Source organism: Acyrthosiphon pisum, chromosome A3 (assembly GCF_005508785.2).
Source record: "Acyrthosiphon pisum isolate AL4f chromosome A3, pea_aphid_22Mar2018_4r6ur, whole genome shotgun sequence".
Taxonomy (NCBI): domain Eukaryota; kingdom Metazoa; phylum Arthropoda; class Insecta; order Hemiptera; family Aphididae; genus Acyrthosiphon; species Acyrthosiphon pisum.
In genome coordinates this window covers 14,772,988-14,795,450 of record NC_042496.1, presented here as the reverse complement: position 1 = coordinate 14,795,450, position 22,463 = coordinate 14,772,988, and the positions used below count along the sequence as shown (strand labels likewise).

The 22,463-nt window shown below is 29.5% G+C and overlaps 1 protein-coding gene across 4 annotated transcripts in view; it reads left to right on the top strand.

The window, feature by feature from the left end:
• Nucleotides 1-22,463, top strand: part of LOC100169647 (potassium voltage-gated channel protein Shaw) — a 154,457-nt gene that overhangs the window by 21,172 nt on the left and 110,822 nt on the right. For all 4 annotated transcript variants that reach the window (XM_008183048.3, XM_008183047.3, XM_016803024.2 and 1 more), the window contains exon 2: nt 7,008-7,088. The gene's annotated coding sequence lies outside the window, so the exon portion shown is untranslated. The remainder of the gene's footprint in view (nt 1-7,007; nt 7,089-22,463) is intronic.

The following is a 22,463-nucleotide window of genomic DNA, read 5'->3' as shown; positions in this document are numbered from 1 at the left end:
GTATTTCTATAAAGACATAAAGTACTTCATTGAAGTTTTTTGTCACTTAAAAAAGCTGAAATATTTTTTTATATTAAATTGATTAAAATGTAATACAAGAAGAGAAAATAAAAAAAACTAAATTAAATTCTTAAAATACCAATTGGATTTGTTGATTTAATGTTTATTAAAAATCAATTAAGTTAAGCTGGTAGTTAAATAAACGGAAAACCCAAAAGTAACTAGGTTGTTAAGTTAAAAATCTAAAATAACATAAATTTTTCTAGCCATTAATACCCAGCATTGAATCAAAATATGTTGGCCATACATAGCGTATTAGAGAAAAATTAGTTTTAAAGGACGAATATTTATTTGTGATCCAAGTGGTTAAGTGCAAAAATTGTCAAATCTATTTTCGAGTTGCCATATTTTTATTTCGGCCGGCGTAGCAAATATTTGATCTGAGCTAAACTGCTTTGGAGGGCTGCAAACGAACATAGCAAACAGCATAATATTTTAATAATACATTTTTATAGGACCCCGGAGCAAGGAGCGGGGACGGCCGACCACCATGTATACCTACCTATATAAATTATGGGCGCGCGGGTGTCAGGGACTTAATAAATTCCACGTGCCTGAGGGTCATGCATATTTGGTTAAGGTATTTCCACCTCGTTAATGCCGAGACGGTGACGACAACTAAAACTATACGGTTTAATTCGTAGCGTGTGTGTGTATATGCGTAAAATATAATGTCACTCCACCACGGCTAATGAATATTAACGAGCTATTTAATTTTTGCAAGTTTTTCCGAAAATGTCTACAGAGCTGAGTAAGTACCATAATTCTACAATACGGTTCCGTACCTAAATATATTTGTACGCCTGCACAAGTCGCAATTTCACGTATATTGCGGTGATAAAACGCGTATGTGAGGGACGGGGAGTGCTAAAATCACGCGACTATTAGAGGACCACGGGGGTCCTAATAACTGCACCACTCTCTACATTCATAACGTTAATTAGTTTACAATATGTTATGTTACAAGTTATGATAGAACATAAAAATGATGGTAGGTATGCAACATTATATAAAGCAAATAAAAATATAATACGAAGATATATTAATTCAAAACATTGTACTAAAATGTCAAACTAATTATAATTTTCTTTCATATTTGGCCAAATGTGGGAATAAAAATGCCCAGATAATTTCATCCAACATACCTATTATTTTTATCGATAGTCAACTCGTTATAATTGGTTGGAAATAAACGATAAACGATATAGATCCAATAAAAACCACGTATACTTATTAAATAATTCAGTGATGGTAATAGGTGAGAAAAAAAATTCTTTACTTTTTGCAATTATCTGGGACGGCTTGGCCGGAAGTGCTAAAATAGTACACTATCAAACACCTTCCCCTTGTTTCACCAGTGAAGCCAACGGCTAAGCCGATGATATCGACGATTGGAAACGTGCATGAAGCAAAAAATAATAATAAAATCAATACGTACCGCGTTTACAAGACCGCGAAAATTACGCGGCAAAATGCCCTTTTTTCCCCCAACGAAAATATGGTAATGTAGGTATTATAATAATTGTCCAATTAAGTGCGTGCATTTATTTTTCCATTAAGACACCATGCGATACAGCCCATAATATTACATAGGTATTGACGCTGTACGTACTGTACCGTGGTCTCGGTAGTGGGAAGACAGAGGTGACGCAATATTGATTAATATGTAATACACAGACGAAATGCTAAGTCTCACTGTTTAATGGTCATAGGCATATTATTGTGACAAGGGTTTGGGTACAATTCTAATACCTACATTAAACAGTAAAGACTAAAATCGATTGCGTATAATACCTATGTAGGTGTACAATGTATTTTATACATATAATTATACAAATATGAAATAATATTTATTGCGATGGTCGGCACGTATCGATTTACCAGGGAAAACACGTCCGGTACGGTCCGGCGGATACCATTATGTGACTCTTCCGCGATCTCTTCCCGTTATATTGTTGACGGGAAAACAGGATACTGATTCAGTATCGGTTGCTGTGGACTGGACGTGGTTCTAGAGAAAAAAAAATATATCTATCGGTCGGTGCTAGACGTCTGATAACGACCGTATCAGTTCCATGGACGTTTCAGACCATTATAATAATAATATATCGATAATTTCCACCCGCGTAAGAATATTAAACATTTTTCATCAGGATATTTCGTAAAAGTCATATTTATCGCGAAATGGAAAATTTTGATTGGATTTATTTTTACCCCTTCGTTTGACACAGACTCTTTGAATCGGACTGACCATACGTACACATTTCTTTTGAGCAATACCCTCTCATAAATTCAAACTGTATAATAATAATATAATAATACTTACAAACTAATACAATATTTATGAGTTGATTATATTATTATCGACGTTTAGTCGGGTGAAAATGTTATCGCTTTAGTTAAATTTCATCCCAAATAAAAAGTTAAACGCTATAAAATATAAACATATTATCAATACATAATACCACAGCGTCAGTTTCGTAAATGGTTTTAAATTATACATTTTACTAGACTCTTGTTAGTTTTTGTTAACTAGCCATCTGATCGTTTGTAAATTTGATTTGATAGCAACGCACGACATAAGAATTTTAAATGATTTTTTCGATTCAGTGACTATACAGCCGTTCGTCTCGGTATTAGATCATCTAGGTGCAACCAACCATAATATGTGTTATGTAATATGAAAAACAATCATGTTGTGGTGAGGAGTCCATAATGTATAAAAGCTATTGGAGAATCCCGAAAATTATTTATCCACTTGTAAAGCTCGCATGGTGTCCGATTTCCTCTAAACTACAGAGGACGTACAAAATACAAATGGAAAAAAGCCACATAATTGTATAGACAATATATAGATTCTGAACAACGAAGAGAGGAAAATAAAATAAGTTATTTCCTCTCTGTTTATAACCGATTGGTGTTTGACACCGAAACATAATTAAATTTTAAATTGAATTCTCCGCCAAGAGCAACAGTGTGAGCGTAACCTCGTCACTCTGGACCAAATAATAATAATAATAACAATATACGTACAAGAGGTATAACTGTACTGTTAAAAATATACTTTCCACACAATGTATTATAAATAAATCCGAAAAATTGTTTATAATATCAGATGTGACATTTTTTTTTTCGTCGGCTACATAAATTGAATGAGACTTATAATTTATTACACTCGAAAACCAATCCTGCCGGTTTTTGTGTTAGACGTTTTTGAATATCAAGTGAAAATAATATTAACAATGCTTCAACAACTTGGTACTTTAACCGACGTATATATTTTGTAATATGTACCTATTTATACTTCCATATATAGTTACTTCAATTTTTACCAGCTTATTAGAAAATGTGTTAAGTAGGTACTCAGTTGGTGTGTGTAATATAATAAATATTAACGAATTTGTTTTATGCCCAGCAATTTAAACATTAGGTACCTTTTATGATATAAACTCTCTTAACACACACTTGATCTGCTTAATTCACTGGTCTTGTATTTTGTTTCTGGTTTACCGTCATTACTCTGCTGGGTGTAAGTTAAATAACTTAATAAAGAATACTAATAAAATAATATAGTATGAGTGTACATATATACGTGACCGTGTATTGAAAAATAGGTTTAGGTACGAAGTTACGGTTTGCACACGGAAAATAAGAGCGCAATCACAGTAAGTCGATGCACGACATTTTCACGATTTAAGTTAACGGTATCTTGATTAACCGAACCATCCTCCCTTTTGCTGCTCACTAATTCATTATCTGTCTCTCTGGCATTATCTCTCTGTTTCTCTATTTCAGTCTATGTTTCTCTATATCTGTCTCTGTCGCTGTCACTTTCCAGTGGTGGATTTAAGGGAGGGCCACATGGGTCCATCCCCCCACCATTGGCCTATAGCATCTGGGATAATAAATTGTGTTGTTTTTAAATATTTGTGTCGTAAAACTAAAAAAAAAATTCTAGATCCACCACTGTCACTTTCTTATCAGGACTTATTGAACTGACTAGATTTTAATTGGAAAACTACGTTTGAAGTCCTATAAAATGTGGATACAATCTAAAAAATACGGTCTAAATATTCAACATGAAACCAATTTTATAATAAAAATCTAATGCACATAAATAAATTGTTACGAGAGCAATAATCTTACCATTTACAATATTAATAATAATATAATATAGAATTTGTTCTGTCCAAATTGCCACTTAGTTATCCGATTTGACTATTCTTCTTAGCGTTGTCGTCGTGTCACGCATCATTTATATAATATTATATATATATATATACATAATTATACACGTAAAATGATAAAGTTGTGTGAATTCAAGCATATACGTGGTAATTTTAAAGGCTATTTTTCTTTCATAAGGTATTTATTACAATGGTTATTATTGAACACAACACAAAATTAAATTAACCCTTCCTTCAATAAAAAAAAACCAGTAAAAATGTTTTTTATTATTTTAATTAAATCAAACTTTGCAGGTTTGTTAAATATTTATTTACAAAATGTGAATAAAATGAATATTCTGTTATTAATAAAATTATATAAAGCTTTCCATTATTTATAATATGTGTCTGATTAATTAATATGAAAATTAGGTCTATAATAAAATTCTGAATTTCAGATATAACAAAATTATTATAAAAAACAAAAAAAAAGTAAAAGCAATTCGACAACAGCTATATTATAGTGAAGTTTTACAACTTATAAGTTACCTATATTATGTGAACATTATATTCGAATAGTCAACTTATCATCGTCATATTTTATATCTTTAATAATAGTAAAACTGTTTATTCCTATTTCAACAGTTTTGGTGAATATTTGTTTTATTGACTATAACAATATCAAGCAGCATAATATGGCGAGATTTCATCCCGCGCCAAATTGTTTTTTGCTAAATATCTTGCAGTTAAATAACATATTATGATATCGGAGTGTTTGTCACTTTATTTAAAAATGTATTATAGTATCAAACTATTAATTTCAATATTATTATTATTATTATTATTTTTTTTTTAATGTAATTTTGTCTGAACTACCTACACAGAATCATTTATAATCTTTAATGTTGTGCCATCACAAATGCACAATGTTAATGGATAATACTTCCATTAGATGCTAGAGATGTTCCGTTTAGTTTTTAGCACACTGCACACAAGCTTTAGGTTTATTAGTGTGTTCAACCGCAATAATGGAAATGAGTTTTGTTTATTTTAGCGGAGCATTATGAATATTAACTAAAGCTGAAAAACACGAGAAAAAAAACTAAAAAAGTTGCTCTGCTGTATAGTAGGTCAGTAGGTGTCGAGTGTATCTTTTCATTGAGTAAGTTACTGGAAAGGATGTATTCGTTTGAATCCAATGAATTTACTTCAGTATGTCAATATACAACTAAAAAGTTGTATTTTACGAATGCAGTGTCTCGATTGTATTTAATTTTGTTACACTTTGTTTGAATGCGCATTAATTTGGCTTTTACTACATCTCTATTTTAAAGGGAAATAAGGTGCATAAATTTAAACAAAATTTATGAGATTAACGGAAACATACCTAATTGCAGATTACCATATTGTGTATTTTACTGAATAATAATAAATTATAATAATAATATTATATCCATTTATTAGAGTAACATAACCACACAAAGTTGATAAAAAAAAATAATAACATGTCCACTGCATTATTGTAACTTAACATCAGTGAGTATATATAATTATAATATTATTATGTATCAAAAACTACATAGCCCGGAAAATTGTAACCCACTCCGGTCCGGGGCTTAGTTTCTATGACAGGTTGCTATTCACTATATTTGTTGCTATATTTGGCCTATGCGATTTAAATTTTTTTTTAAATTAAAATAAATCTTGACCTATAAAACTAACATATTATAGTGGATATCAATAAAATTATAATGAATATTGAATACTATTTTTGTCTATATTAAATTATAACACTTTCTTTTTATATTAAACTAGTTTATCCTGCACGGCGCAGCGTTGCCCGTGACAAATTAAATAACGCACAAGGATTTATCGGCCTGTCTTAAACTTAACTCCGTTAAATGTAAACTACACAGATTTTTATCACAGTAATTTTGGTGGTTTTGACTAAATATAAAAGACAGGTATAAAATTAAATCCAAACATAGGTAATAACAATTTAATTTTCTCCAACCAATGGCAACCCTATATAAACAACAAAATTTATTTTTTTGAGTAAGTAACTTCTTGCGTAAGCCTTTCTTTAAATGTAAAGTTTGTAAAATATTTTCTTAGTACTCCACTACCTGGTGATATGATGATACCATGAAAATGTCAATTTTTAGTTATCATAGTTTTCGCTGCTTATTGATTATGAATCAGTTAATCAGTACTTCGGAGATTGTTCTTAGAAATAATATCAGGAAAGTTTGGAGAGTAGTTTGAACCACGTTCGACCATATTATACCAAACACTATATTCAATTCACCACAGGCGGTTAGCCGTTTTAGTTGAATTAGTTCATAAACCTATATGGTACACTAAAACTAAGATGAAAACATATAGCGCCGTATTTTATGTTTGTTGATTTGTGCATTATTATAATAATAGGAACTCAAGTAATATCATATTGTTAAACTGTTACATATTATACATATTAGAATAAATGTTTTAAAATCCTATGAGTCTTTTGTGGCATTATAATCGATCGATTACATTTACATCGTTGAAGATGATCACTTTCAATACAAATACTATAATATAGCAATATAGCATAACGTGTAAATATATACAATAATATTATACACTTTTGAAGCGATATTATTTACGGTGTATTTATGTTTAATCATTAAACATCGCATATATCGTTTATTTATTAGTTTGACTGCGATTTATCTGTATCAATTTTCTACCTCGACTACATTAAAAATAATATATTATGTTTCTGTTTTGTTTGTGCAGGAGGCGGGACCACTACAACGTCATGCCAATGGAGACGAAACGACGGATAAAACCTTCCTGCGCCGGGATCCTTTACTACTGGTAAAATTTAATTATTTATTGTACTTCAATTGTGAGTTTCTGACACGTATACTTATTTATCCGATACGTATTATTTTAGGCAGCTTCGGACTTCGATAACACAGTAAACATAATGAACTATATAAATTAAGTTAAAATGTCGTTAATAATATTACATTTACACAAATATAATATGCTTCAATCACAGGCATATCTCTATGTTATTTCTATAATGGCATTATAATCATAGGCGCAAATAGGGAAAGGGGGGGGCTTTAGGGTCTAAAAAATACCATATCCCTCCCCAAACATTTCCTACATTTTGTTTTAATCCTACAGTTTGTTCAATATTACCAAAGTAAGGTTTTAGCCCCCCCCCCCAAATCTCAAACGCTATTTGCGCTTATGATTATAATATTAATTTTGTTGTTCGGTATTGTGTTCGAAAAGTCGATTGGCCGGCCTCTTCCGTTTATCGCAACTTTCTAACGTTGTAATTAAATTAACTCAACCAAACTAAAGTGTATTCAGGCGTAAACTATTTTTGATCTTTTCTCGAGTTATGAAAATAAAATGAGAAACGCTCCGAATCTAAAATCTTCAAAGCTTCACAACGAAATGTACTTATAAAGACGTAATAAAGCAATATTATTTCAGACATAGGTAATAATGTTTTAATATTATTAACTGAAAATAACACAGGGTTTTCCATTGCAGTCGTTATAACTTCACGACGTTTTCACTGTAATAATATATCGATATAGTGCCTACACCATTAAACATAATAATGGGGATTCAAAAGAAGGAAAAAAATCACTCAAACGAAAAGTTTCAAATAAAATGTTATTATAAAGATACAATCGACCCCCAAAAAACTTTGGAAAAATAGACTTACTGTTACCTGAGGTTACAATGTATGTGTATATAAAATAATACGTATAACATTGTTATTACATAACAATCGTGCGTCTGCAGCCACTGAGCCACGTGGTATAAATATAACTTATAAGTTTGGATCGATTTGAAACATGACTTATGCGGTGCAGCTTATTTATATATAATATACAATATGTTAGGTACTTACGTGCACCATAATATCTCCAAAATAATAATGTCTGTGGCTGAAATGTCTTCACGGGAAAAAAACATCTGTGAACAATAATATTTCATAAAGTCTTAAAGTTAATATTACACTTTTAATGCATCAATACGTCCCTAACTATATATTTAATAATGTTTGGTTTTATATGATTTTGTCTGTTATTTGGAACAATATGTTATCCCGACAATTTTCTACACAGACAACGATTTAATATCAATTTAATTAAATACAACCTAGCCATTTTAACGCGTGGTCGTAACCGTAGAATGTTGTATACGGTGTTTCAGTGAAATATCGGTAAGATTGTGGGGGGGGGGGGTGGGTACGAAAAGATTTTTTTTACTTAAATTCACATGCAAGGCACCAAGTAAATTGTACGTACCTATAAATTCCGAAAAAATGTGTATGTACCTTTTATATGTATCCATATACTTTATTATTATACTAGTAATCGATATAAACTAGAGAAAAATCATATAGAGTAACGATCAAACATGAAAGCGATAAATTGCATCACAGTATTACACATTTTTATACAGCTTTCCGTAAATGCATTAAGTGCTACAAATTTCGTTTATCAATTAGAATCTGTTAATTGTAATGATATAAGCTCCTTGACGGATACAGAACAACCATATTGAGATCATGACAGAAGCGCATAATATTATATGCCTTTATAATTTATGGTTGAATAAAAAATGAATACTGTAACGGTGGTTCACAATTTATTATTATATTATAATATGCATGCATGATGCCCCATGCTGTTTAATTCAACAGCATTGAGTTTTCACACGAAATTTATCGTTTCATGAATTTCCTCGATGATGAAGGACTTGGAAAAATATTTGAAAAGTATACTGTCCGTGTCGGTGTAAAATTAATACGAATGCGTACGATTCAAATCGAGGTAAATCGCAAGGACCATTTTGGCCTATTATTTACTTATACCAATAAATTGGCGTATTTCCATTAAATTTCAGCAGATGCAAAACTTTCATTGATCCAATAGTCATAAATACAAATCAAATCATATTCAAAACCACTCGCGTGCACTATCTCTTTATATTTGATTACATACAAATATAAAAATAACTTTCAAAGGAATCTGTATCTTATAAATACTATATTATAATATGCATAAAAAAATATAATATTAATATTTAAAAAAAGAAAAAATTATTTTATCAAATTACAGTCTTTAGTCCAAATCACAATGACACGGTTATAATTTATAAGTGATAACGTATAATTATTCAGCTGTGTTATCTTCTATCAAACGAATTTAACAAAACAATTAAATATCATAAAAATTGAATAGGATTGCGAAGTTCAGCTTATCATTGCACTTGCTTTATAACACTTGGGGCCTTGGGGGTTCCAGTGTAGTGTCATGCACCACGTTATTATACATATACGCTACTGATTATACCTATTCACTGTATTCACCGTTGTTATATTAATACTAATTTGGCGTGCTACGTAGTATGCTGATACCGAGGCAGTATAATTTCGTATGGTATTTTTGAAGTTGGCTACATTTGCAAGTAATTACCATAAACGAGCATGAAAAGTCACGTTTTAGGCGTAAAACATAGAGGTAATGCACCGTTTGCAATTATTGCTTGGACACATTTGAAATTATATCAAGTAACACAAATTATGATAGTTAAACGTGGCATTTGATATTATTTCAAGTAATACAAATTATGATAATTAAACGTGGTATTTGACATTTACGTCCGAAGTATCTACTTCAATATTTGTATAGTATATTACGATTTTGTTAACACCGAAACGCCCCATTACTATAGGTGGGTAGTGAAATTATGCAAATTAAATTTTTGCTGTTATATTTAATTTGTTTTAATGATTGAAAATTACACCGGGTTCTGTAGTTCGATAAAAAATATAGAATAATATTAGAATATGGATATCTTTATATTTCGGTGTTTCGACTGATATCCATGAAAACCGACTTAAATTGACACTATGCAGTGCATGTTTTAGACGTGGGTGTTTTCGAACCAATGTCACAGAGTCTAATGCCCTCAAAAGTTTTTACCCCTTGGAGAAAAATTAACGTAGGGCGTTTCGACCACCGGGGTTCAACTTAGGATACTTTCACCACTTCTGGAAACATTTTTTTCTAGGTAAAATTATCATAGGTTATATTGCCCAAAGTAAACATTTTCTGTACAGCAGCGACACATGTGAGGTTTTTTTTAGGCATTTAAATAAAAAAAAATAATTATGGTAAAAATAATTCTTGGATACAGGCAGCTATTTCACTATACCACGGTAGTTGTTGGTTCGGCATCCAATATCATTGATAAAATAAAATATACAACATAATATTATATCATGTGTATTTTGTAAATGACATTATTTTTTGTGTATTTTAATAATTTAATAATAATAATAATAATAATAATATGACATATTGACATTCATCGTAGTATCGTACGCACATCAGACTCTGTCAATCTTTACACGTCACATACTTGAAATGAGGTATAGGTATACCTACATAACACTCAAACCGTGATGGTTAGACGTGAAACGATTATAGACGTTGTACCAGTTGGTATATTCAATATTGTTACTAATTTATTAGTATTATATCTATAAATATTTTTATTTATATATTTACTTAAGTATTTACTAAAATCCTATGATGGACGTGATTGGACTTTTAAAAAATTCTGATTTTAAAGAATTGCGTTTTTCACTCTGGACAATTCGATAAAAAATACTCGCTAATATAATATAACGTAGCGTTAACTCTTATTATTATTATTATTATTATTATCACTACTACTGTTACAGCAATGACTCAAAGTTTAATGCGTAGAACAAAGAGAGAAACAAATTAAAACTATCGAATATTTATCTATTAAGTTAACGGTAAACGCGCAATTGTGTGGCCTTGCGGCAGTTTCTAGAAAGGGATTCATTTAATTTCGAGTCGAGCACAACCGGATGTAGAGTCGAATAGCTGTATTATTATTGTTATTATTATTATTACACACAAGCCGATCGTAAAAAAAAGTCATCTACCCGTACTATATAATATAACGTAACACAACGAAATCGGAGTCACACACAAATGTGTACACTAGTCGGTACCTATATGTACACACTCGTACATATTATAATACGTGTATTTGGCTCGTACAAACGTACGTCAAACGTGAAAAATCCATCACCTTGCGTACCTCACTTGGGGCCGTGAGTCTATTCACAAAAATGATCTCAAACGTATACATGGTGAAGTATTATGGCGATTTGTTTATCGTGAACATTTTAAGTAGTTTTTTTTTTTAGCGTTTCAGAACGTACATATAGTATTTGTCTACGATTTAATGATGTAATTAATATTATTAAAGTTTTTCAACATTTCAAAACGCACTGTATTTCCTGACATTATGTCGACTGGTGTACGAATATATACGATAAAAAATCACTATCCCTATCAAACTGTGTATCTTTATAATACTCGCACAATGCGTGGTAGAATGTAGGTAAACGCGTGCTCTTTTATAGCATACCTATACGACCATAGACATATAAAATATATATAATAGATGTATGATATTACTATATGGCCACGCCTACAATCAACGATGTACGAAATTATGTGACTCTGTTTGGCGAATCACCCAGTACACATCGTTATTCACGTGGGTATATGTTTTTAAAAAAAAATTGTTTACTTACTAATTATTCAATATGAATTAAGTCGTTATATTGATAACTGTTACCGGATCTAATTTATTTTCCATTTACTTTAAATGCGTATGACATGTTTTGATAGACACGGTATACGTGGTCTGAAGACTGAAAGTCTGCAACGTTCTATATTGCAAAGCTGTACATGAAGTTTAATGGCATATTATTATGTGTTTGGGAGCGTTTGTAGATGCCTTCCGTTCCGGAACTATTTTCGTCGATAAAAACAACTATTGCCGCCATTTCGTCAATTAGACTACTGAGCCCTATGTACTATTATATATTATATATATAGAAACAATAGATTACTTTTACGACTGGATATGCCGGTTCAAATAGAAATGCGTGACCGGTCGATTCAGGAAGGACCAGACCTATATAACGAGTATATGTTTGTAGTGCGTTGTGTTATATACTGCGCACCATAAGCAATTTATTTTCCCGTGAGTCTCGTGGACAATCGTTTATTTGTGAAAGTCTCGGGTTTACGATGATTATACGTTATATTATCATATAGAATATTAAGCTTGGGGTAGTTTTTCATATTATCATAGTGAACATAATGAATTTTTAAGTATTAAATATGATTGTGTGTTTCCCAGAAGATTATAAGTAGATACGAGTATCGATGTGTAACATTTTCAATGCACTCGTTTTGAAAAAAAAAAATTATAATTAACTTAGGAAGTCTCTCTGCTGTTAGTAGGTTTTTACCTCTTTTTTGAATAGGTAACTGGGATAGTGGGTGTAATAGGTTCATGGTATAAATGGTATAAATGGCTTAAATTTTATCCATCTATTTTGAATAATTCATTCTCTATAATAATTAGTAATATAGTAATATACTTAGTACCTAGTGACAAAAAAATGTAAGTCACTATGAATAATATACTTTTATTTATAGAACAATAACTAAATATTCTTTATTTTTTATTGAATATCCGATTATTTTGAAATTTGAACTTGAAATGCAAGAATTGTTCTTACGTATTTTTGATATTTGTAGGTTTCTACAACTAAAACTAACGAAGAACCTTGTATTACATTATCAAGCTTTTTACTTACAAGTCAAAATGTTATCACATTATACAATCGTAAAATAAAACAAAATCTAACATTTCAACTATCTATAAATAGCACAAAAAAAAAACAAAAATATAACGAAATGTATTTCATGTCTAAAAAAAATAAATATAAATATCTGGTGTAAAGTTCAAGTCTTTAAAGTAATTAATTTTAAATACCAATAAGAAAAATAACTTTGTCATAAACTGTGATATTTTTTTGAAAAGGACTAAATCCAATTTTCTATTATAAACTAACCATAAAAGTTGAATATTGAAGCATTATTACTGGTCCAATAGTCGGTAGCAGACTAAAAAATTGCACATTATTGTGAAATTAATTAATTTATCGTCCCACTCAGGATGTAAAAGTATAAACATTAAATCTAAAATTGTTTTTAATTCATTTCAGCTTCACAAAACACATAAAATCGTATGGCCAGCATTTTAGTACTCAAATGAGTGACGTCGAAAATCTATCAAATACCTGTAGTTATAACTTATAATAATTTTGACGAGCGTTTGCAGTAGAGTTAATTTTGTAGACTTAAAATAGTAATCGATTTGACATAGATATTCTTTAGATCACAATACATAGATCTTCCACTACTTGCGAAACCAAATAGGTACTGCCGATTAACAGGGAACCTTAATGGGGACTTAAAGTTTTTTCGTTTCGAATGAATTATCGATTTAGTTACTGTCGCGTAATGTGACAGTTATAATATTGTTAGGTATGTTATTGGAGTGCAGATTGGTCGTTTAGATCATAAGTTAAAAACGATTTAAACAATTTCCAAAGTTCCACTTCAGTAATATAAATATTTTCGTTGACAATATTCCCCACTCAAAAAGTTCGGGGAATGAGTATTAATTAATGACGATTCTATTTTTTCGTGCATTTTTTTTCAGATGATAAAATAATGATAATAAAAATAATAATAGTAATAAATACGCATATAAACGAGGTGAATTAATTTCTCCAAATTTAAAGTAACAACTTTTAAGTTTTTGTTGCTTTTGTATTGTAATATTGCTGTCTGATGTTAGCATTTTTAATATGCATATCGCAATTTTATTATTATTTATACAGAGTTTTTTGCACATTTGTCTGCGTTTACTTACCCATTGTAGCTTCAACTTTGAATATACATAACTATTTGAATACTTAAGAGAAATAAGTTATTATAAACTTTTAATATATTAAAAAAATATATATCGAAAATTTGCTTACTTTAATCATTGTTATACGATTTAATACATTTTCATTTCTAGTTGAGTCAGATCAGGTAAATTAAATATTATAAAGTTTATCAATATTGTACATCTCAAATAAAAATATCATGTTTCAAAAATATTTAATTAAAAAAAAAATATTGACGGGACAAACACAGTGGAACGGTAAATATTGCTTATTATATTGTAACGCTCTACAAATGACAGCATAAATTATTTTATTTTTAATTCTTGGATTATTACAAACAATATATTACCTACAAATTTAAACGATACGATTAGGTTTTTCAACGTTTATTTTTTATGGTAGTATATATTAATTATATATTTTTAAACTTTAATAACGATACTTGCTGTAGTAAAATTATTTTGGAAAAATGTAATGTGACTTGATTGGCTCACTTATAAAGTTTGCGGACCTCGAAAATATGAAAAAGAATTTTTCATCAACAATTAACAACTTGCATTAATTTTAAATTATTTCCACGTTGTTTTTTTTTTTTTATTTAAGTCTTCAGTATTTAAAGTATTTGGTAATTTAATTAATTTTATTATGATTGCAGTTTCTTTAAAACACTATAAATTATTATGATATCGCATCTTAATATTTTTACACGTTATTATTTTAATAACAAATCGCTAATTTTTTATAAATAACATACATTTTACGCCATCAATGAGATTTTAGAAGTTTTAGCCCAGTAATACAAATAGAAAGTTCAAAATAAATTTTTGATATTTTAGCACTTCCCATACAAATTAATTAATTAAAATATTTTAATATTATAGCATTGGGTTTGAGGTTTGATTGTATTAAAATATTTTTTTTAATTTAAGCATCGGTAACCATATCATGGTCATTACTCATTAGCTATTTTTAAGGGGTTTACGGTTGGTTGAGGAACACGTGTATATTGGACTTCTATTAAGCACTAAAAAAATCGGGTGGACACCCATCCGTTAACTAGCAATGTCAGCCAATGCTTGACCTCAGAATACGTTAGTGATTGAGGCCAACCACTGAGCCACACTAGGCCCCTATATTAAAATTGTATTTACATTTTTGTATTCATCTCAACATATATCTAAACTCAGATAGTGCAGTTATTGAAACTATAAAAGTATATTTTTAAGAACGAATTTATTATTTGTGTTTTGTAATTACATATTATTATCTTATTGCAAAAAACTCAATTTTATTTTGAATCGATTTAATCAAATTTTACTCTTAACATATAAAGTCATCATAATAGTATTATAGTACCTAGGTATAGAATTTTAATTAAAAACTGCGTATCGCTTGAAATTATTTACAAATTTAGTAATATTAGACAACAATAATTTTAATACACTTTTTATATTGAATATTACATAATATTAATGTTTCCAGATAATTGATTTTAGGATAGTTCTAATGGTTTTTATCGTTTCAAATGAAAATTATTAAATGTTATTGTACTTACAAAATTAATTAATTTAAAATAATTTAAAAAATATTCAACAATATGATTTTATTCTTTTTAATTTTAATTACTTAAAAAGAAAAAATAATATTGAAATGTTTCACTCCGACAGAAGAATATGATTTCTTATCGAGATTTGCCTTTTCTCAAGTTTTTTTTGCATATAAACCAGAATTGAACAATTTTATACATTATTTCTTGTTATATTGTTAAAATAAAAGTAATTACTTACTAAATGCTAGCATACAAAGAGAAATAAATTCATACCGACTAACTAAATTACAAAATTATATAGTTATTCAATAATTGTATAGTATATTATATTTAAAATGTTTAAAAATATTTAATTAATTAATTATTTATTTATAAATTTTATGTTTATTTCGTCAATTCCTACAGGTACTTGATACGATTTTCAAAATATGTTGACTTATTTTAATTATTATTTAAGCTGTTTAGGGACATTTTTAATTTTTAATTTATTTGTTGGGTAAAAAAGCGTGAAAATTGGATAGGTACAAGGCTCCTGATAAATTGTTACAATAGCAGTTCAAAAATATTGAGAATACATAGGCACACATTTTTTTTCAAGCATTTCAAGTTCAATTATTGACTTAAATTATCAAATTTAAAATTTAAAAAATTTTTTCTATTTAAAAATGTGTAAAATGTTCATCTTTTATAGCTAACTAGCTAAGGATTGAAAATGTAAAACAAGGTTCCACATAAATAGGTAAATACATTACTTTATTCACAATATTATCATCAAATATACTTATTAATAATATATCATAGGCTGTCTTCGCTCAGAATCGTTTTTCGTATGCAATAATATTATTTCATTGATTTCAAATTAAATACCATCTATTATACAGTTATCTACTTGTAACCTATTGTACAGCAGAGCAATATCCACTAGCCCACATTTTTTTCGTTAGATTTTTTAGGATAGTAGTATACCTATAGGTATCTGCCTACCGAGAAAATCTTGAAGCGTCCCATGTTGTAGAAATCATATCTCAATGGCTCTATATGTGGAAGGGAAAACTGCTTAAAACAAAGTTATATGGCACGAATGGATTGATTATCGATAACTTGAAATTTCTCATGATTTAAGTGTGACCCGTAAGCCATAAAAAATTATAACACAACGTGCAGCAGTGGATGCAATGCGATATAATAATAATTTAACGTTTTATAATAATTATTTTTCGTATTTCTCAGAAAAAAATTATATCTCGTGCTATTTAATGATTAATTAAAATAAGAGAGATAATTACTCTTATTAAATGCACTTTGCATGGCCCCCGGGTGAACCTTTGTGTAATTTCTTTTGTACCTCTCGAGAGAACCGCAGGGTGCTGCTTGTCATTTATATATATATATATATTTATTATACTCCTATTATATTTTTCCATTTAAATAATGAATGTAATCACGTTATTTTAATAGGTAAGATTAATGGTAATCGGACGTGGAGAAGGCGTAAATATAATATTAAATTCCATAACACATTTAAAAAAAAAAAAACAGAATTATACATCGGTAGAGCACTGCTGTAAAATTGAACGTTCAGACAGTTTACCAAAATCGACCGTGATTTCACAATACATAACCTAAATATAGCAAGAAAAATATATAATACTTGACGAAGCCATGAACGGTTTTCAAGAGTGCTTGAATCGCCTCCTGCACTTGCATATTTTAGATGCGCACATCACGAACGCAGGTGGTATTGAGATAAATCGTTATTTTATATAATTCATACACAGCAAACATAAATAAAAATTTAGGTTTGACCATATTTTATAACTAATATATTTATTTCTGAATGCCACGATATGTTAGTAGGTACTATAATTAAAACGAAATAATATATATTGTATATAACACATACTATAATATAATATATATACCTACCTGTTACACGATAATAGTATTACATTTTTTATATTATATACCTACTAGAGCGTTGTGTACTTCTCGCTATACGTTTTACATGTTTATTGTTGATAGGTAAAATCTTTTAATTCATTGATATTAGGTAAATTTTTTCTTATTGTACCCATAGTCATTCCAACGACTCCTGCAGTCTGAATAAGAGTTGTGGTGAATTCAAATATTATTGTATTTTATTTTTTATGATAAGCCTTTAAATATAATAGAATTTTAAGAATTTTATCGGGAAGACCATAATATAAACATGAACCGGCAACCAAACACAAATGGCATACGCGAATGAAAAATGATTATAGATTTTTGTTTTGTAAGTAGAAAAATATATTAGACATGGGTCAGATATTTTGATGGACGAAAATAATTTTTTGAAATATTTATGAAGAGCATCCTGTCTTGGAATAATTTTATACGGTTTTAATTAATTTCTGGTCCATGTTTGATGATCATCTGCCATGACATGTAATAAAATATTTATTTGATAGCTAATTTAAAATATGAACTCATCCAAAATGTACTTATCATTATTTATTTTGTTATTTATTGAATCAGGACAATCCTGCAATATTTTATAATTATTATCAATTATAATAGCAAATTCCAAAATGAATACAGAAAATTATTATTATTATTTATTAACGTTTAAACTGGTAATTTATTACGTATTATTAAATATTAGTAGAACATTATACACCTGGGCTGGCCAAACCGCGGCTCGCGTCATAGACTTTTGCGGCTCGCACCTAAACGTAACATTAGACGTAAATCAACTTAAGAGCCAAGATGTAAAAAAAAAGGTCATAATATTGTATAATAATATGACCTTTTTTTTTTTTTACATCTTGGCTCTTCAATTTTTATTAATATATTTGGTGGCTCACGAGTCTCTTCTCGCTGGCCACCTCTGTTATACACAAAATTGTGATAGTTAGGTAGGTATATTAAATAAATAACAAATTCATCTAAGACAATCATCAAGTTAGGGACTCGGGACTAAATCAAAAATTTAATACCGTAAAATTTGCATAGGAAAGGTATCATTCTGTGCATTGGCTGATTGTTGCCAAGGAAGTAGTGTGGTAGTGGACATTAAAGAAGGAATGGTTTTTGAAGAAGTATAAAAGAATAATTAAATATAAACTTTACAGAAAGTTGGGAGCTTCTAATGAGCCATTGAGTAGACAAGTACAATTTAAGTCAGCGTCAGAGTATCGAGATGTAAAAGTGGGATTTTTCTAAGTATTTCGTGAAAAAAAGTAGTCATTACAGATTGTGATGGCCATATGGGAAACGTAGGTGACAAATTTATTATATCAATACCAATATATAATTTAGGGGGTTTTAAAGATTTTCAGGAAGTTAATATTATGGATTATCATTTGGAAATAAAAAGTAGAAGTTATTTAAGCAAGACATTGGATAAAATAAATGATATTTTTACAAAATATAAAATCGTTAATTAAAATGTACATTTTTGGTTTATTGATTGACAATCATTTTTCAGATTATATCATTTATATGTATATTTCCAGATGCTGTAGAATATATTCAAAAATAAGTCGAATGTTATTGATGTCTGGAGGATACATAAATTAATATTTAGATAAATTACACACTTAACCTACGAGATTTATAATAAAAACAGTTGGCAGGTATAATATAAAAGTATATAATATAGGTACATAATACATATTGTAATAAATAATAATCAGATTAATTTTTAAGCCACGAAAATAAATAAAATCAATTTATTGTTTTGTCTAATATGACGACCATTATAAGCTCATAAATACAAGTTTCTAACAAGTTATTATATAGCAATCAATTGTACCTATTGTTATTAATGATTTTAATACAAACAATAAATCAAGCTATATAAGCTATACTATTAAAATAGTTTAGTAAGTACAAATCATTGTAATCGGTCAAACATAATTTGTAATCATAATTATTTTACGGGATAAAAATTATCAAGCAACAATAATTGTACATAATATAATTTATTAAGAAAATTAAAATACTTATCATTATCAGACGATTTTTTTGTCGATGTAGCATTTTGAAAAATATGTCCAGCGTTTTTATATACCTATATTTTATTTTATTTATTTTATTTAAACGTTCCAAAAGACTTACGTACCCAAAACTTTTAACTAATGTTTTCTCGAGTTCTGAAATGTTAAAAACATCAGTGTAGATCAAAAATGCAATGTTCTTTAATTTGTTGAAGTTTGTCTATTAGTTTGAAAACTTCCAAAGGATATTTTTTCCCCAAATAATTTTAGTATATATAAGGGTAATTAATGAACTATGGTTCAGTGTTGTTGATTGATTTTGTCCGTTTCAAAATATCTCTCATCCACATAAAAAAATGTAATTACTCGTAAACAATATTAATTTTTTTTATTTCTGTTACACTTATAATTTATGTTTTTGGAGGGCGTGTACGTTGCATGAGTTCTATTAATAGAATAAGTCTTCTAAAATGTCAAGTTTGTTGTTATGAGATCTTAACGGACTTCTAAAATATTTTGGGATCATAGACTGTCTAATAATATATACTACCCATAATAAGCCCCCGTGTCTTCCTTAAAGTCTTATACTCGACTAATAATTATGAAAATACTAACTGATAAGGAAATACAACGTCGCAAAAAAATCATTTCTAGTACGTTATATTGTATTGATTTGTCACATGTAGACTAATAACTATTATTATTATTATTATTATTATTACTATCGAAATACTCGTTAAGACTGTTATCTTATATTTTTTATACGGCGTACGAGGTTTATAGAAAAATATAACGAAAAAATAATCCATAAGCGTCTATACACTGGTTACTGGCACTGGGGACTGATCGATTACGGGGATTCATTTTAATAACTAATGAAGGAAAATGTGTATATTTAAAATGTATGAAAATTGCCTTAACAGTTTTAAAAATGTAAAAGTAATAATTATTGGTAAATTCTCTGATATTTGTATGTAAAATGAATTTCGTTTTAGGAAAGCAATGTTTTAGAGCGTTTGGACAAAAAATTGATTTCCTTTGAAACCCACGACCCGATTATCATTTTTATCGTATGTTTCAATGTTTGTAATTATATGATCAGTATGTACCTATTATACTAGAGCGTATCTGTACCTTTGAATCCGAATGAATGGAAGATGCGAGTTACAATATGGATACAAAGGTATCAAAATAACTGGGAAAATAACGTAGGTCAATCAAACTGTTTTCACAATATATATTATATTATACTATATTAAATTAATTGGAAAGCAAAACATGTACAGTATGTGTAGGATAAACGCAGCAGTAATAATAGGTAATTAAAATCGAAAAATGTTGTGAAACCGTTTTATACTACTTTATATTATAAGACAAACGACAGCGCGCGTTATATTTTATTAATTATTAAAAACCATGATTTATGAGTTGTTTCGTGCGATGGCCCATCCATCGATTGTGATTTTTTTTCCAGAGAGTCGAAATTTAATATCACAAATGGAAGTCAATTTCAGACCTCGGACGCGCGTGCGGATTTCCCGGTCGTTAATAATTTGGTTTTCAGTCTCTCGTCACGACGCGTTATACTATAATAAATATAGCGTATACCATAAACTATAATATATATATATACAGTTACTGTGTATCAATCATCGGACCTCGGACTTTTCAATTTCGGATCAACGTTAATATCGGGGAAACGTGAAATGAACAGTAACCGAATTATACAGACACAAAACACGATAACAATAATCGTGTACGCCACGCGGTCGTAACTGGATTTTAATGAAAACCCACCTGTCGTCGTCGGTCCACCGCAGAACGATACCAAACCTTACCAGAAATAACATATACATGTAAATTATTTTCGAGTTTACGGCATCGGTCAAACTCCTAAATACCATAATATTAACGTGTATTTTTCCAAGCCACGGTTGTGGTTTACGCACACGTAAAATCCGTACCGCACCCGTCGAACGCGACCCAATAAGTCTGGCGGTTGCGAGTTTCAATATATTCGGGATTTGCCTGCCTCCGTATACCTAAGTCACACACCGGATACGTGTCCCGACTTCTCTAATATACAGACACACATTGTATATTATATATAAATAAAACGGATATCTGTATAAATCCGTTGGCCGCATAAATACGACTGTCGTATTACGTATTCAAAACCCGACGGAAAACTAGGATTTTCTCTTCTTATACCGAGCACCGCGCGATATTAGCTCGTCGATAGTCCAGAACGATCTAATATATTATTAAATCGTATCATTCGAAAACTTCGGTGGTCATCTACCAGGGTCGTTCGCAGGTAGGTACGTTTGTGTTTCCACGGTAGACTTCAACAACGCAAAATACGGACATTCGATTCCGCGGACTTCATCGGACCGAATGATGTGATGGGATAGTAGTGCATATATTATATTATACTTACTTGTGTGAGCTAATATTATTTACCCATCCATCCATCCGTCAACCACTTCGAGTTTGAAATAATAAAATCTATTGCAAGCAAAGTTTGATCTACTTAATACGCTTATGATAATAATAATGCGCAAAAATGCCAAAAAGTATAATATTTTTTTTATTTGGATTCTGAACGTAGAGGTGAATGTATTGATTTTACAACGACGTGTGTGTGGTTTTTTTGTTTCTATACACGTGATAAAAAATAGAAAAATTATTAGATTTTAAACTTTCAGGGTGATTTCTGATAGAAAATTGAATTTAGTTTGTACTTCGAAAGGGTCAAAATTGAAAATTCCCAGTATTTTTCAAAATAATCGGGAAAGACAATAAAAACAGATAATGGAGAACCGGGG